The sequence below is a fragment of the Nilaparvata lugens genome, chromosome 8 (genome assembly GCF_014356525.2).
Source record: "Nilaparvata lugens isolate BPH chromosome 8, ASM1435652v1, whole genome shotgun sequence".
Lineage (NCBI taxonomy): Eukaryota > Metazoa > Arthropoda > Insecta > Hemiptera > Delphacidae > Nilaparvata > Nilaparvata lugens.
This window is the reverse complement of record NC_052511.1, coordinates 8,582,840-8,595,925: the sequence shown is the minus strand read 5'-3', so window position 1 is coordinate 8,595,925 and position 13,086 is coordinate 8,582,840. Positions and strand designations below refer to the sequence as shown.

The window sequence follows — 13,086 nt, the reverse complement described above, 5'->3', positions numbered from 1 at the left end:
AAGGGATCTAGAATATTAAATACTGTATTCTAGATATAAATATAAATAGAAATCTTTGTACCCCTTTTAAAATTATTTACTCATAACATGTTCCGGCTATAAACAAATAAAATTTGATGGCGAATGAACCTAACATAATTCATGAGTGTATTCTAGATATATTTTAAGTAGAAAGTACAAAATGTTGTGTTTGAATTTCATTAATTTATAATTTATTGTGATTGCAAAAATCATATTCATTCAATTTTAGATTTTTATTAGATTCACTGAATATTAGTAAATTCGAACCATAGCAAACTTATATCATGCTTATTGAAGACAACATAGCCTAATTCTTTTTTTATTCAGTGTAGTTTGTAATGTAGTAGTTGTTGCATTTGTTTAAGAATTGTATTGGAGATTATAATTTTTTTAAAATAAAATAGAATTATTTAGATTCACTGAATATTAATACATTCTATCCATAGCCAATAATTGATATCACGCTTATTAAATACAACATTTTTTATCTTTTGTAATTTGCAATGTAGTAGTTGTTGCTTTTTTGGAATTGAATTGGAGTTTATAATTTTTCTTAATAAAATAGAATTATATTTTTGGAGCTAATAAAATAATAGTTTAAAAATACAAATTTCAACTTGATTAAATTAATAAAATATAAATTAATTTAAAAAAGGGTACTATAATTCTATATTTAATAAATAAATATATAGTAGCCCTGAGTTCATTCATTTTGTGGAGTATATATATATATCCTCAGCTCTCATGCGGATTTGGCCCAATTAGATGATTTACGAACATACTCTTGTAAATTTGAATTATTTCTGTAAATAATTAAATTGTAATCGCGTTGAAATTTGTCGTGAGTTAAGAATCACTGGTAGGTATTGTGTGTAGTGAGTGAGATTAACAAAGAAATGTCATTATTGTTCGAATGGGAAGCTTTGATGCTACTCTATAAGAAATACTGACAATTTAAAGTGAATAGTGATTAACTTTCAACTGTCAGTATTGCTCAAATGAGAAGCTTCAATGCTATTTAATACGAAATTCTGACAGTTTAAAGTGAATAGTTGATGGGTTTCGTGCAAGTGACCTTTTTGGGCGGCTTGCAAGTGAATTACAGAGACCTCCTCCACTCCACTTGACTTGTTTTCAGTTGTTTTCGAGGCATCGCAGCCGGCCGCCTCTGCTTTATTGCTTGTCTCAGATTTACTTGTTTCTTTTTGCCAGTGCCAATTATTATTGCAACCTTAAAACGTCTACAATGAGGGCGTTCACCTCAATACAAAAACCGTTACTTTAAAATAATTGTGTTGTTAGTTTCAGATGAGTTTCAATTGTTTGTTCTTGCTTGCTTACTTCTTTTTTACTAAATAATATTACTGTATTTTATACCTTGCCTTAAGCAGACTGGGAGACTGTCTCCTTTTCATTGGTGTCTGGATCATTATCCGACCCATAGTTACTTTTTAATTGATAATTATGTTCGTCAATGTCGAAACATTTCGAGCAGAAAACATGAAATTTTCGACATGCTAGAAACTTTCTTTGTTTTAGAAGATAAGTAGGTGGTGAAAGCGAAAAAGTTTCTCAGAAATAATTGAAATATTTTTCCAATGCTCAAACGTACTCGGAAGATCATATTTTGGCCTCTCAGGAGTTTCAAAGTCAAGGATAGCGGCAAAATGTGTGCCGCCATATTATATATATATATATATATATATATAATATATATATATATATTATAATATATATGCTATCAATAGCTGGGATCAACAAGATTAAAAATACAGAACGATTGAAAAATTCAGCAACTGCAAGCCAGATGATCATAAATAGTGAGAATGACAACCTCGCCTTGAATAATCCAAGCGGTGTTTTATTACAGCATTTATAGAGGCAATCAGCTGCTTGCGTTTGAAATAATTCAGTCAAATAATAATCTTGTAAATTGCCAGCCTTTAGCATATAATTTGGTACAGAATGCATACCATGCAGCCACTCTTCTAACTTTAAAATTCATTTGAGACCAAAATGCGATCTTCCGACTACTTTTGACAATTGAAAAAATAATTTCAATTATTTCTGAGAAACTTTCTTGCTTTCACCACCCACTTATCTTTCGAAACAAAAAAGTTTCCAGCATGTCGAAAATTTCATGTTCTCTGCTCGAAATGTCTCGACATTGACAAACATAATTATTAATTAAAAAATATCTATTGGTCGGATAAAAATGATCCAGACACCAATAGAAAGGAGACAGTCTCCCCGTTCATTTGATATAAAATTATCACGCATTACGACGCTACATGATTCTGAGAGAAGTGATATTCAAAAGAAAAACAAATCTCCGCGATGTTTCTTCGCGAAAGAACGAAGTTAAATTTCCTTTTAATCCTTCAACCCTGAAACTTTTTTAGCACTACTAGGATATCGGGGATGATATTATACATCCAATTCTGACGTTGAATTGGAAATTTGAGAAAGATGCAATTTTACACGACTTGGCAACCCTGTAATTTCTTCGGATGGAGGGCCGAGTCTCAACTTGTTTTACACAAACTATAAAAATCGAATTTTCTTCTCGTTCTTTGTAAGAGAGGATTGTTATAATTAACGATAATAGTTAAATAGATGTTTACAATGCACATAGTATTTGGTAGAGAGTTAGTGGGGAGGATATTTTTAATATTCTTTCCAAAGAATGGACATTGATATGTCCAAAGCTCCGCCAATTTATGTAGATGCATAACAATATAATTATTATCTATAGTTATTATATTACAAATTGCTTTTTCATATCATATACAGTTCAATAATTATTTTCTTAGTCTATATCATGTAAATTAATCTATAATTTTGCTGTATTGTAAGCTATTGTATATAAGTGTATAAGACAGTATAATATTGTAATCTACATAAATAAAGTACTCAATCAATCAATCAATCAATACTTGATTATCAAGGGTCCACTCAGACATATAGATCATCAGTAACTCAAAAATATATTTACAGCTCTTTGTCCAGATTCTTCCTAGATTTTCAACAAGCACCCAACAAAGTTAGTTGGGTCGAAAGTTCAACCCTATACCATCGGCATGATTTGTAGATCGACATACAATACAAATATTATTTATTGCACGTGTATTCTATATCGGCACACTGTTTCTGGCCTTTACACAATATTGGCTAAATTTGCAAGAACGCGTGGCGTGGAATTCCGTTCATTCGGACTATGTGGGGCTGCATTTGGCCTCCTATACTGGAATTCACTTCTAAATGACAGCAATCCTAACGACTCACATCATTGATTCCCATGCAAATAATGCTGACACAACATACACTTTACCCTTTATGGTTTGCTGCTAGTAAAATCCACTTTAATCTGTCATTATTTCCAACTCACAAACATCAATGTTCACCATTTGTTCAATACTGACAACACACCCTTTGTAGTTCATAGTCTGGTGTCACGTTATACTGTCAGAATTCCTTGTGAATATCGTAAATGTTTCCCCATTTGAACAATACTGCCATATGGTTGTTGCAGTCAGATCCCGATCCCTTCCATAACCTAGTTATGTGCTTTCGCGCCGCTGCAAACAATAAATTTACACAGCAAATAGCTGCTACTCTGTAGTCTGTAGTCCGCACTAACTTTGGTTTCCCCATCTCAAACACCAGCATGCGGATTGTAGTTCAGGATTGCCAAGTGTCAAACAATATTATGTTAATAGAAATTCATTAGACTGGGTTGAATTCATGAGTTGGACATTTGAGTTGCATTCATTGGGAAAATCCGTCTGTTCAAGTTGTAAAGCATGGGAAAATATACCTTTTCGACCTCAATGAAAACCCCTCAGTTCAGGTTGTAAAGCATTTTCAATTGGTTGGTAGACCAAAACCGATAGTTCAAGTTGTAAAAATATACCTTTATTTATTTATTTATTTATGAAAAACATGGAAGCATACAGGATTTCTCCCAAAAATTGCAGTGACAAACAATGAAAGAAGAGGAAAAATAATAGAAGAAAAAGAAATTAACAAAAAAACAGAATCAGTAAGCTATTCATACCCTTGAGGACTAGTACAAAAGTGGATTAAAAAAAAAAAAACATACAACATCAACTCAACAGACAAGAGACACATTAAAACACTCGACAGTCACATTCGCAGAAGTCGCCTACAATCCCTACGGAAGCGACTGTAACCGAATGACAGGTCAAGATGATCCGAGAAGCAATTGAAAATGAATGATGATCTATATATGGGAGAGTTCTGATGATTTAAAGTGTTGCAATAAGGTATAAATAATCTAAAACTGGAACGGCGAGGCACTGCAGAAATGTACACATTTAACTGGGAAAGCAAAAACATTGAGCTGATTCTGCCATTGAATACATTAAAAACGAACAAAAGCATACTAAAATCTCGTCTCTATTTTAATGATTCCACACCGAATATTATTCTGAGTTGCGATGTGGGAAAGTCGAAGGGGCATATATTTAAACTTTTTAAAATATAAATATCTAAGGAATCTGTTTTGAACACACTCCAAAGGATGTATCAGTGAATTCTGGGTTCCAAACCACACAACCATACTCCAGAACGCTACGAATAAGTGTCTTGAAGAGATAGCACAGAGTCCGTATGCTGTTGAAATGTGAGCATGTTCTGATGATGAAACCAAGCTGCTGATATGCCTTATTCACAATCCTTTCAACATGCAGAGAGAAATTGAGCTTGTGATCGAAAACAACTCCCAAGTCTTTGAAATTTTCTACTTCTTTAATAATTATGCCATTAATATGATACAGAGCGTTGTTCAATGTAATGTTCCTCTGACGGGTAATCCTCATGACACTGCATTTTCCCACATTCACATCCAATCCATTATCCACGCACCACCCACACAGACCATCTACATCACTCTGCAAGAGCTCACAATCAACAATCTCCCCCCCCCTCAGTTGAGGTTGTAAACCATTTTCAATTGGTTGGTAGACCAAAACCGATAGTTCAAGTTGTAAAAATATACCTTTTCGCCACATTTGGATGTAATGAGCTGGTTTTCGTACGTCATATGGAGGCCGAAAGTCATTGTTTTCTGACCAGGCCGGTAAAATTTTTATGATAATTTTACACTATCTTAATTCTTAATTCTATCTTAATTATTGATTTTGTATTTCTATTCCCCTATTATATTTAGAACTTCTGAAGCCTTCTATTCTCTCATGATTGATAGAAGAATAATAAATTTCAGATTATTATGATAATTTTACACTATCTTAATTCTTGATAGAAGACTTCTATTGAATTTGATTTTGTATTTCTATTCTCCTATTATACTACTTGAAACTTCTGAAGCCTTCTATTCTCTCATGATTGATAGAAGAATAATAAATTTTAGATTATTAGTATTATTATTTAGCTTATGGCTTCCAAGACATCAATCAGTATTCATTTCCATCTTCACTTCTTCAGGATCATAATATGGAATGATCCTTTGTCTCAAGGAACAAAAAAAACATTAATGGTAACTAAAAACAATTTATTCAAGTACATATATGCAGTCCATTCAGATAGAGGCGATTGAATCTGGAGTTGCCATCAAGAAATATTTTTCAGTTACTCCTCTCTAATTTCAGATTGATAATTTATCTGTCAATAGAATAGACTAAATGTATTTTTTTTGTTATTTCTATTAAAACTAGTCACTAGGACTAACCATTAATTTTGTTCTGTTATTTCTTATCCTAAATTAATTTTTATTGCTAAAGTCTTCCAGTGAAGCCTACAGTTCCAATCTATAATTCTTCTACTTTAAATTCTTTTGCTACACATTTATTTAATATTATTTCACTACACTTTTATTCAATATAATTTAATCAATCCACTAGCACTACACCAACTCGAAGGGCTTTGTTCTCTTCAACCTCCTAGTGAGTTCAGTGTTGTCTAGTAGTTGGATGACTTCGGTGTTGTCGTGTTGATGAAGACGTGACTCATGATGGGCTGCCAATCGTCTTATCTCACAGGTCACATAGGGGATGTGCAGATCTCGGTGTAAACTAAATGTTACTAAATGTAACTGAATATAATTGCAAACACATCTCACTCAGTATTCCCTGGGATTAATAGTTATTTGTGCAACTAGTGCGCAAATTGACAGTTTGCTGCACCGAAAGAAACGTTTACGCCCGAGCCGTAGGCGAGGGCGGAATGGTTTGTTGAGTGCAGCAGAGGAACTTTGCGGACGTATTTCACATTAAGTTTTTCCTACAGTTACCATTGAATATGAAAAGTGGGTAATTATGGGTAAAAATTGCCTGAAATGCATCAAATGTTTTTCTGTGTAATTTTATTATTGATAAAAACCTTAATCCTAAAATCCTAAAGTCCTCGTTGTCCTTGGTTATAATATATAATGAATAATAATTAGCGCGTTGTGCTTTCGTTGCACCTCTGCTCACTATAGCAGCCACAGCAGTCACTGTTACCAACTTCATTTTGATTTTGCTGCACTGTTGCTCCACATAACCTACTGAGTATTTTGCGTTGCCATGTTGCAAATCTGGAGTGCAGAAAAATTTTTCCCGCACTAGAGCGGAAAAGTGATTCTTTGCGTTCTGTAATCAGTGCAGCAATGGCCACTTTTCAACGTAACTGTAGGAAAAAGAAATTTTGAATCCCAGTTTGTGTACTGTATAGTTGTAGTTTGTGTGAAAGCAGTACTATGATAGTGAACGGGGAAGAGCTTTTACAGGGCAGTAGTATACTGTTGTGCTGTAATAAAAATACGTTTATTCTTCCATCGGTGAGCAGTTGCTGGAGCGAAATGTCCACAGTCCATTCCAGAATGGTATTCTAAAAATACAGTTAACAGTCTGTGAACACCTGTGATTGGATGGAATTGCGTCCACACATGTCCGACTCCACGGGTAGATGAGCTTTAAAAAAAATAAGACTCGGTTAGTAAAGTTTTATTTGTATCTATATCAGTGTATTCTTTGATGCAGGATTGTTCATTGAAACGTAGAGTTATTCAAATAAAAACGAGTTTTAGTCTGCCTCCAAGCGAATAGAGAAATATTTACACTCCACTTGGCAAAAACTCACTAAAGCTAAGTCACTATAGTTATTTAAATGAAAACAAGGATTGTCAATTGAAACTTAGAGTTATTCAAATTAAATCGAGTTTCAGTCTGCCTTCAATGGAATAGAGAAATGTACACTCCACTTAGCAGAAACTCACTAAAACCGTGTTTACACTAGAGTTGTTAATCGAGTTTTTGACGAATTGCTGAAATTTCTCAAAAAAACAGCAACATTTTCTCGTCATTTTGTGGAAAACCTTGTTTTTAACAAAAAAAATTCCCGCTCAATATGAAAAAACTGAAAAAGTTGCCAACAAAATGTTGTTTCCCTCTACAAGTCCACACCGACTATACTCTCTGGGCAAAAAATTGATGAATTTGCTCTACATTTGAGATTAGCAAAACAAATTGACAACTTTTTTGTGAACAACGTTTGTTTTGGAAAATTTGGTGAAAAAGTTGAAAAAGTAGCCAACAAAATGCTGTTCCCCTCTACAAGTCCACACCGACTACACTCTCTGGGCAAAAAATGATGAATTTTGTTGCTCTACATTTGAGATTAGCAAAACAAATTGGCAACTATTTTGTGGAAAACTATTTGTGAACAACATTTTCTTTGGAAAGTTTGGTGTAAACGCAGCTCAAACCTGACTAAAATCTCACTCGTATTTTAACTCAGATTCACTACATCACAACACTTAATAATCCTTCAATCCTACTCACTCCACTCATTGAGAACTCAATCAAAATTACCAAAACTTATCAGTAGATAGATTTTACCAATTCTGGGACAAGTTCAAAGGTCAAAGATCAAGGTCAAAGGTCAAAATTTTTTTAATTAAAAATATGAAAAAAAACACTTGTACTTACTTTGCTTTTCACTATGATAAACACCAAATATCAGCCGATTACTTGTATTTAACTTTTTCAAGAAATTTGCACAACTACACTATTTGCATTTGAATGATCTCTCCTGGCTAAGCAGTCCCCTTATATACATCAGACGCTCCCCATCACATTCCATTAACTCTACATATATTTTCCCAGTCCTTAGAATAAGGATTAAAAGTTTTTAATAATATTTATTTTTTTAAATTTATTTTTATTAAAAAAACTTTTTTTCACCTATAACCTTGACCTTTGATCTTGACCTTTGATCTTGTCCCAGAATGAGTAAAATCCATCTACTCTTATCCATTTCTATTTTCACCTCATAACACTGAGTTTCTACTTCACTTACTAGGCTACATACTTCATTTCACTCATCCCATTCACTAAATACGGTACCTCTGCTGCTCAAACTCACTATTTACTGCACTTAACTCACTTACTTCAACTCACTACTCTCTCTCTCTCTCCCTCTCTAGCTAAAACCTTTTTGCTACTCAATCTTACTCATATTACTGCTACTCATTCTACTCAAACTCACTACTCACTCCACCTCACATTCCAGTTGTAACCAACCATCTCGCCCTGACACAATCTGACCGCTGTTCCACATTCAACTCTGTCTCCTCACACTGTTTCCCAGTTTTCCCCTTCTTCGTCTATCTGGTTTGGTGGCTCCAATGCAAGGAAATTCCCCAGAGAGCTGGCTCCAATGTTGAACAGATTCTGTGGTTCGGCCTGTCACCCGATGCAATGAAATCCCTGCTCCTTTCTACTTATTTACTGCCAACTCCCGTGCAACTCACACTCTGGGTCAGAAGCTAAACTAAACCTCTATAGTTGATTCTCTCGGGATTTTGAATCTAATGAATAGTTTTTATTGGAATATAATTTTAATTAATAATAGAAAAATAGTACTTAGTTAATGCTCTTGGGATTTTGACTGGGTGAATAGTTTCAATCAAAATATATTTCTAATTAATAATTGAAATAGTCATTATTTAATAATAGTTATCTCCAGCCTTCAACACATATCAAATTCTTATTCACAATAAGAAAACATGCTCAAACATTTCAGATTTTAATTTTTAAACACCTTCAGGCTAGTCACATATTGATACGCGACGTGACATGACATGTCCGAGTCTGCTAGTTCATTTAATATTGTATGATCAATTATGATATTTGCACGTGCTAGCTTCGTCTCAGTGTGAACATAAAATGATATAATGGTATTACTTATCTAGCAGATACGTGTCATGTCATGCCACATCGTGTCACATCTCGATATGCGAGTTCAATCGGGAATGGAGTATATTGATAAAATCTCTGTGTTGTTGTAAAGGTGATTTGCTAAATACTGAATGAAATGACTGAAAACTGTCACAACCATTCAATTTTCTTCTTCTTCGTCGTCGTCGGCTTCTTCTTCTTCTTCTTCTTCTTCTTCTTCTTCTTCTTCTTCTTCTTCTTCTTCTTGCTGTCTTCTTCTTCTTCTTCTTCTTCTTCTTCTTCTTTCTTCTTCGTCTTGCTGTCTTCTTCTTCTTCTTCTTCGTATTTTCTTCTTTTCTTCTTCTGCTTCTTCTCTTCTTCTTCTCTTCTTCTTCTTATCTTCTTCTTCTTCTTCTCTTCGTCTTCGTCTCTTCTTCTTCTTTCTTCTCTTCTTCTTCTTCTTCTTTCTTCTTCTTCTTTCTTCTTTTCTTCTTCTTTCTTCTTCTTCTTCTTCTTCGTTACATACAAGGTTTAGGCTATAATGCCTGTTCCGACTTACATAAGCTAGCAATATCCTACCATTTAATTATTGTATCATTTTCTCGGTTTTTACACAAGTTTAATCAATCTTTTGTAAACTGAAAGCTCAAACAACGAGCAGCAGAATATATTGTGTGAACAGGGCCGTACGATTGGTTGTTTGTTGACCTTTCAAGGTCTGCCATTGGCCGAGACAAGCAAGACACACACGCTCACAGTAGGCGGAGCTTTCAAATGATAGCCATGAGACATCATCGAACAACAGTTGATATTCTTACTGAACTTCTTAGTTACTAGCAAAACCAATCAGAAATTGAGAGGATGAATAAAAAATTAACAAGATCAAATAAATCAGTTACTGAATTGAAGATAGTTATTTTAAAAAAGGATTAAATGATGCCATTGGTACCTAGGATGAAGTCAAAATGAAATGATACCAGTTACTCAGTTGTCTCACGGCTGTAACTTGAATGCCTACTGTGGGCGTGTCTTGTCTCAACCAATGGCAGAGCAACCTTGATAGGTCAACTGAGGACCAATCATATTGACTTTACTTTACTCACACTTTATATATCACTTTACTCACACTATATATCCTGCATTTCGATGACCCTGGAACTAAACTGAAGCTTCCAGATTACTAAAGGTTGATAAAATTATTATTATCATCATCTTCAATCAAAAATTATAATTCTTTGATGTTGCTCTTCAAATCGTGAAAATTCTAGCTATCCTTAAAAATGGAGTTCAATTTATTCAATACTTTTTATTTATAATTCCAAAATGTATAATATTGCAATTTCGAAACTTAATCTCCAATTAGAATAGAATTAGAACATGATCATATATTGGAATACTGCATAATCGTATAAAGTATTTATTTAATAATAAATTTCACCTGCAGCTCATAATAAACTCTGTCTTCATTTCTCTTCGTAATCCCGTTCAAAATATAAATCCCAATCTCACTAGCTTAATAAATTAATATCGGGAACCGAGCTTCGCTCTGGAGTACAAAATCATAAATAATTTATTACGAAAGAAGAAATTATAATAACATTCATACAGAAATGTTCTATCTAATCACAGTAAATTGAGATTAATTTCCAGAGGAATGCAAAAATTTCCCTCACAAAGGCCCTGTTGCACAAAAGCTGGTTAAATTTTAATCCTGATTAACTTCACGTGAACCAAATCCGAGAAGACCATTTCAAAAAAAAAGATCTACTGGAATTAATCAGGATTGAAAATAACCCGGCTTAAGTACCTGATTGAATGATTACAAAAATTCCACAGCTGAGTCATAATTTTGACACAGTCCCACACACGTAAACTTGCTCACTCACTTCCATCACCAATAGAAGACGAAATAATTATTATCATCTGATTTTCCCAGGGATGAGACCTAGTGCAATCGAATCTTTATACAGTACTAGCCGTCAGGCTCGCTTCGCTTGCCATATCCGTCTAGCCAGGGGGCTCCGCCCTCTGGACCCCCGACTGGATCGTCCAAAAATGAGATCAGCGGGCTCGCTTCGCTCGCCTGCATGTAGACCTCAGCGGAATCTCTGTACCGAATTTGAACGTATTATGTCAATTTGATCACCAAAAACACCTGTTACTATATCGGCGTATCTTTGGCGAACAAAATTCTTCCACCTCAGCTAAACCTGTGTACTGAATTTTTTTAAATTGAAAAATGGTGAGGAAACGCAGAAAAGCTGAAAAAACGCTAATTTTGGCTATTTGGATAAATTGGTATTTAGGAGGTCCTGGCTAAATGCATTTCAATCTTCAACTTGGTGCCAACCTAACAAAGTCAACTCAACTTAATGCCAACCTGACAACATTTTTAATTCAGTTACCAGAACAACTGTTTCGAAGAGGTACTCTCTCCAGATTATAGTTCTATATTAACATATGGTATGGACATTTCAATTATAATATTTTTAGATATTGGAATAAGAAGAATATACATGCTAAAAGTACTTTAAACCCTTAAAAACCACCCTTAGAGTTAAAATATCGCCAAAAGATTTCTTACTGCGCCTCTAAAGGGCCAACTGAACATACCTACCAAATTTGAACGTTTTTGGTCCGGTAGATTTTTAGTTCTGCGAGTGAGTCAGTCAGTCAGTGAGTGAGTGTCATTTCGCTTTTATAAATATAGATTATAAACCTACTATGTTCTGAATTTCGTGAGAATCGTTAGAGCCGTTTTCGAGATCAGGTGAAATACAAACATATAAACATCTAAATATCCAAACATATTAACAGAAGTTGCTCGTTTAATAGTATAGGATTATTCAAAGTGGCACTAAGTGAACAAATAATGTTTTAATGACAAGGTTGGTACTACTAATATGCTAAGCTTGACTACCATATTGTGTCTAACGTGATCACAAAGTTTACTGTCACGATCACCTCCCAGCCATTTCATTGAGCACTAAAATGAATTACCGACGTTCAAAGCGTCGCCATGAGAAGAAATAAAACTGGACGATGCTACTGTGCCACCACCATGAGGGTGCAAGTTAAATTATGAACAAAGTAGCAAACTGAACTCGTCTTGCGACCTTTATGCGCTGACATTCTGTCGTAATTGACTTTCAGAACGCGCGGTCGGAAGAATCGAAGTAACTGCAAATGAAATTGGACGTGTGAAAGACTTTCAAGTCTATTAAATATGCAGAAGGGAAGGAGGAGGAAGAGTGAGAGAGTGTGTGAGAGAGAGAGGAGCTGTGAGCAGTGATTAGATTATCATGTGGGGCAAATGTAGAGGGACTTTGGGCGAGTGGCGAGCTGAAGCTAAGCGTAACAAAGCTCCAGGGAGATAAATAGGGTTCTGGCTATTTTGTCGCGTCCTAGGTACTTAGCTGTGGTATCCTTTTTAGTATTGCATCACACTCTACTTCTTCTTCTTCTCCTCCTGCGTTTCTTCTTCTCTTCTTCTTCTTCTTCTTCTTCTTCTTCTTCTTCTTCTTCTTCTTCTGCTTCTTCTTCTTCTCCGGCAGCGATTCAATTCAATTCATCTCCTACTTCTTCTTCTTCTTCTCCTACTTTTTCCTTCTGCTTTTATTCTCCTTTTTGTCTTCTGTCACCTGGTCATATGGGACATATATATGAATCATATATATTTATCTCATATTGATCAGGATTTTAGAGTTTTAAATTGAAAAAGTTTAATGAACAGTGTTTTTGTCTTTGAACAATCTTTGTCATCGACAGAAAGATTGTTTATTTCATCTGTTGTCAAAAATTAATGGCTTTCTTTTGTTTTAATAACAAACCGCCGCTTTGTGGGACAGATAAAAATATGTACTTGAAATGGCTTTCATGTTTGGCA

The 13,086-nt window shown here is 34.5% G+C and overlaps 1 protein-coding gene across 3 annotated transcripts in view; it reads left to right on the top strand.

Annotated features, from left to right (window-relative positions):
- LOC111056890 overlaps positions 1–13,086 on the top strand; it is a 140,907-nt gene that overhangs the window by 49,952 nt on the left and 77,869 nt on the right. The window lies entirely within an intron of this gene.